The sequence below is a fragment of the Lolium rigidum genome, chromosome 4 (genome assembly GCF_022539505.1).
Source record: "Lolium rigidum isolate FL_2022 chromosome 4, APGP_CSIRO_Lrig_0.1, whole genome shotgun sequence".
Lineage (NCBI taxonomy): Eukaryota > Viridiplantae > Streptophyta > Magnoliopsida > Poales > Poaceae > Lolium > Lolium rigidum.
Genome location: NC_061511.1, coordinates 132,308,988 through 132,314,475, shown reverse-complemented (window position 1 = coordinate 132,314,475; position 5,488 = coordinate 132,308,988). Strand labels below are relative to the sequence as shown.

The window sequence follows — 5,488 nt, the reverse complement described above, 5'->3', positions numbered from 1 at the left end:
CAGGGAGTTTATGGCTGTGTTGCCTATTCGCTCCCCATTCTGAAGATCAGCGCGTGCAAATCTGTTCTTATTCTGCAAGTTTATCACCACATGCATTAGTTTCCCACTAAAGTTGGATCAGTATGTGTAGTTTCTTACTATGTAAGACAATGCTAACACAACCGTTGTGATGAAAAACAGAAAGAGTCATGCATCCAGGCATCCAGCATGTGGATTGGCCGAACAAAAGGAAGGTTCAAAGTACACATTAGTTAAGCTAGGGCCATTAGCTATAGCTGCTAAAGCCTAAAGCTACTGGTACAAGGCGGATTCGATCCGCCCGCTCTAATCCGATTGCCTGCACATGTTTGGTTTGGTTTAGCAGCACGTACGTACGCTTTCTACTGTTGCCCATTAAACATCCAGCTTGGTGTTATCTGTAACCGAACATGCAGGGAGATTGCTAGCTTTGCGCTTGAATTACAGTACGTAGCCTGATGCATGTAAGTTAGTTTATCCAATCCATTGCCATGGGTTTTGGAATTCGGATGCAAAACCATTTCGCGTAAAAAGGTAACTACTGTAGGAATATAATCGATCTTTAAGAAAAACGTGTCTGATTGGCCCTACTTTTTCTTTTCAAATACCATACTGTAATATTATTGCCTATTGGACGGGCACGCATGGCCGATCTTCTCTGAGCTGCAAAATCTTGACAGATAACCTCATCTGTAATAGGAACTTGCCAGCTTTGCACCGGTAACATCCGTCCTGTAATAATCTAATGATGAAAAAGTTGTTTCGGTTGAATGGTTAGGTTGGGCTAATTTGTTGGCCGATGTGATCCGTTACAATGACCTAGTACTAGGCGCGTGCAGGGGAGGCGCTCTCCTAGCTATATAGGCCGCTTAAATAAGCAGGAGGGACCGAGGGAGAGCCGATGCAGCGAGGCATGCCGCAAAGGCCAGCAGCCACATGTACTCGAGCTGTGCAGAGACGGACGGCGGCTGAGTTGATGCACACTTTGCTAATTCATCGTGGGAGGCGACTGTGTAGCTTCTGATTAGCGGAACATGACTAGTACTGTTGTTGCTGCTTCAGAAAATTTCAGACGGGAGTGCAGCTTGCCCGCAAGGTAGCTTTGCGCGCGGGTCTTCAGAGGCTCGGTGCGGGCCACTAGTTTCAGCATTCAGGGAGATATCCAAAGTTCCTGTCAATGAGAAGAAAAAATTCAGCTCGCCTTGCGGGTCTTCAGAGGCTCAGTACTCGCCAGCAGTGTCAGGGAAAGATCCAAAGTCCGGTGCAGATAAAAAAGGGAATCATCTAACCCGTTTTCTATTACGTGCCTGGGCACGATCTGGTCTTAGCCGGTGCCCACACTTTCCCTCCGTCCGATCAAAATCTAACACATGATACAACCCACGAGCTTTATTTCGTTCGTGGCGTGGCTCTCTGATGGGAGACAGCGGGTTGGTCCCCACAGAGCGAGCCTTATCTTCTCCACAGAACTTTTCCCTTCTTCCATCTCGCACACAACGGAGAATTCTGCCGCCATGGTCCGCTCGGCCGCCGCCGGTCGCCACCTCCGCGAGCGCACCGCCACCGCCGACCGCCACCTCCACGATTGCCGAGGCCGGCCACCACCTCCGCCACCACGCCGGGGTTCCCGACGACATCCTCATCCTCATATCCGCCCACCTCCGCCCCTATGATCTACTCGCGCTTTCCGCCACCTCGTGCCACCACCACGCCGCCGGGAAGGGCCTCCCCATGACCGGGCGTCGTGGACGGCGTCGGCAACGTCCGCCCAAAGCTCTGCCATGGACGTGTGGCCGAGCACGGAGTCGAGCCACTCGCGCAGCCCCGACCTCCCCTTCCCCCAGAGTCCATTTCCCTAGCGACGGTACCGCGTCGCCGCCGTTCACCATCTCCGGCCTGAGTTCCGACGAACTCAGCGGCCGACCTGATTACGGTTGATGCTTATTTTCCTCCCAACTCCCGCACCTCCTTGGCTCTTCAAATTCATGATGCTGTATTCTGCTGTTAATTTTTGGAGCTGAGATGTATTTTTTATTCTCTTTATACATCCAGAATAATGGCAGTGGTGGATTGGATGTATATTTTTTCATTTTCTACATCTAGGTTCTCTTTTTACCCTTTTTCTACATCTGGGATGTTGAAAATAGCATGTTTCTCCAGATCTGCATGTATAATTTTTTTTCATTTTCCACATCTACCATCTCCTTCTTTTTTCTTTTTCTACATCTATGATGTTGGAAATAGTATGTTTCTCCAGATTTGGATGTAATAATAGTAGCTTCATCAAAGATCTAGATGTAATTATTTTACTTTTTCTACACCCGCAGATGCTATATTTTTTACAGAAAAAGGTGGTTGCATACAATTTTTTACTTTTCAAACTTTTTTGGTCCGAATTTGTAGTCCACGGATGTGGATGTATTTTTTCTCCACGATCAAAACTATCTAAACTGAAGCACGGGAAAGAGAAGACGCGGGTGGAGAAGTTTCTATTTTTGGATGGTGCGCGATGTCGGACTTTTTCTATTCCATATATGGGTAGGGCACTGTCTAAGACTGTAGCACGGCCCATCATCTAACCCAATTAGGCTTCGGCTTTTGCAAGCTCCAATGCGATTGCGATCTGAATTGGGGGGAAATATGTCTGGAGAAAAAAATGAAGAGACAATGTGGAGATGCGGGGTATCGATCCCCGTGCCTCTCGCATGCTAAGCGAGCGCTCTACCATCTGAGCTACATCCCCTCGGATGATATAACTAGAACTGGAAACTATATATTGTGTAGCCTACTCCTTGGCATCTTTGCCCACTTCAGTTTCTGACCACACTGCTGCATTGTGCATGTAGCGACTAAACGAGCATGGGATCGCGCAGCTAGCCGGGCTACCCAGTATGTGTGTAGTGTTGTACTTTAAGGCATGGCGGATGTACATGAAGTTACTCGGTTGCACTAGATCGATAACAGGTACAAATTTTTCTCTTTACAAAACAACAATTTTTCACTATATGTGCACCCCGAAAATTATGCGGTTTTCTTTGTTTTGGCACCAGTAGACAACCCGGTGCTATATTCTCTAACTCCGCCACAGCTTGAAGGTAGCTTGAAGGGAAGGGGCGCGCATATTTTGTCAAGTTAATCGTTGCGTCAAAACAACATGCGAGTGAGAACGAATGGAGTTGGTGTAATACGTCGGATAATGTATTGAGCCTCATGAAGGAGTATATATACATAGAAATACATACTTTGAGAGCAAGAAGCCTGTCCTAGAGATAATGTAGAAGGCGTGTGTACTGTGTAGGCATGCTGTTTGGAGTCACAGTGATTTCAGTTTTGAGCGACATAGACACTGCCATAACCATATGGATGGTCGTATAGTTCTTAATCGACGAGTGCAGCGCTCGTGCACTGCAGCACCGGGGTCAGTTCATTAACTCCACACCGCATCAGCATGCATGCCCACCTCCGCGTCTCGCTGTTCCAACCAAAACATGGGCAGGAGCACGACAACATGCTGCAGGACCAGACCGAGAGACGGCCGACGCGGACTGCTCAACCAGATGCATGTAGCGATGGAGACGCGCATCATCGATCGATCTAGATTTGAGGTCGATCTCGGGCGTTGCCTAGTTCATACATGATACATGCATGGCAATGGCGTGAATATCTCATGCATGGATCGGTCGATCCGTCCAGGACGAAGGGGATCGCGTGCGGCGCCCGCCGAGGAACATGACAGATGAAAAGGGCGATCGAGGTCTCCTCAATCAGTTGGACGTACGCATGCCCGTGCGTCCACGTCGGCCCGGTGTAGGCTGGCGGCTTGCTTGTTGGTAGTTAAACCCTGAATGGTGTCCAACGAATCCAGATCATCACGCTGTGCCTGTGCATGTATGATGCTCTTCGACTCGGTGCGTGTGTGTATGTGAATAGATGATCATTGATCAGCGCGTATCTCCTTCTGATAATATTTTTAAAATAGTAGCAGAAGAAGTGTTGTTTTCGTTACGATCCAATTGACCTAGTTTAAAAGGAAAACCACACCTAAAAAATCTTGAAGCTGCTGCCCCGCCGGCCGGCATCCACCATCGTCACCACGGAGCAATCAAGAACTCCAAAGTGACGCCTTCAAAAACGTAGTGACACATGTGTCAACGTCGCCTGCTCCAAAGGAGCTCAGGTTTACAAGTGCACCCAAGCACCAATGCTCCCTTCATGTTTTTTAACCAAATAGCATATTTAGAAGTTTTAACAAAATCTAAAAATAGTTCTGGACTTTTTCAATGGTAAATCCTACAAGTATGTAAAATCCCAACCTAGAATTCTTTTTTTTATGGGCCAAACAAATGTGACAAAATCTGACTTTTTTGTTTGGAGATTTGAAAATGTGCATACCAGATCTACACTTATGTCATTTGTATGTACCAGAAAATACGAAGTCTTTGAACTTGATATTTTGCACAGAAATGTGATTTCATACAAGCATGCAAAATCTCAACCCAGAATTCTTTTTATTATGGGCCAAACAAAAACGACAAAAACTGCTATTTTTTGAATATTTGAAAATTTGCATACCAGATCTACAGTGTTGTCATTTTCATGTAGCCGAGAATACAAAGTACTCCGTATTTGAGTTTGATATCTGCTGCGTGTTTCCTTTCGGGAAAAAAAAATAAACGGGTCGTGCTGTCAAGTGCAGCTGGAGTCCTGCTCCTTTTAGGTTTCGTGGGGCCAGGCCCATACTACGGATCTACAGAAATGGGTCCGGATGTGTCCGCGGATCAGCGGACGGGCCCCAGATGTCCGGAGATGCATGCGCATGTGCTCCGTCCTCTGTTGCGTTTTGGCGGCCACTGCGGAATGAACTTCTGTTTTGTTGGTCGCATCGATCGATCTGAGCTCTTTTTGTAGATAGATGAAGATGATCGATCGCTGGGAGCTGGGGCTGGGGTGCTTTGCTTTTGGGTTACGAGGAGACGAGCGTGCATGTCATGTGCGAGCGATGGACTGCATGCATCACGCATGACATGTTCACGAGTAGAGTAGATCCATGGGGTCTGCACTTTTATGGACACACATGGTCACAATAAAGCGCCACCGCACGAATGATGATCACGCTGCACAATTATGCGTGTTCGGGCTGCCTGATCTACACGATCTTCATCTCTTTATTTCTAACAACTAGTACCTTCCTGGAGTATTAGCCAGAAATCATACTCCCTTCGTCCAAAATTTGTTACAGATTTATCTGTATACTCGATAAATCCAAGACATGTAATGTAGGACAAAGAAAGTAGCAACAAAGAATTGATGAGCATTGGCGGCCATGTCAGATATCAAGGCAAGCTGACAGAATCGCACAAGAGAGTAGTAGCGACTCTTTTTTCGATAAAGAAAATATATTAATATCGATAGATATCAATTACATCTAGCCTGTGCAACAATGTAGTACCCTAATGGTAGTACGGGTGCA

At 46.9% G+C, this 5,488-nt stretch overlaps 1 non-coding gene across 1 annotated transcript; it reads right to left on the bottom strand.

The window, feature by feature from the left end:
• Positions 1-2,688: 2,688 nt before the first annotated feature.
• TRNAA-AGC lies at positions 2,689-2,761 on the bottom strand. The gene has a single exon. It is a non-coding gene; the product is annotated as a tRNA-Ala (tRNA).
• Between the last annotated feature and the right edge of the window lie 2,727 nt (positions 2,762-5,488).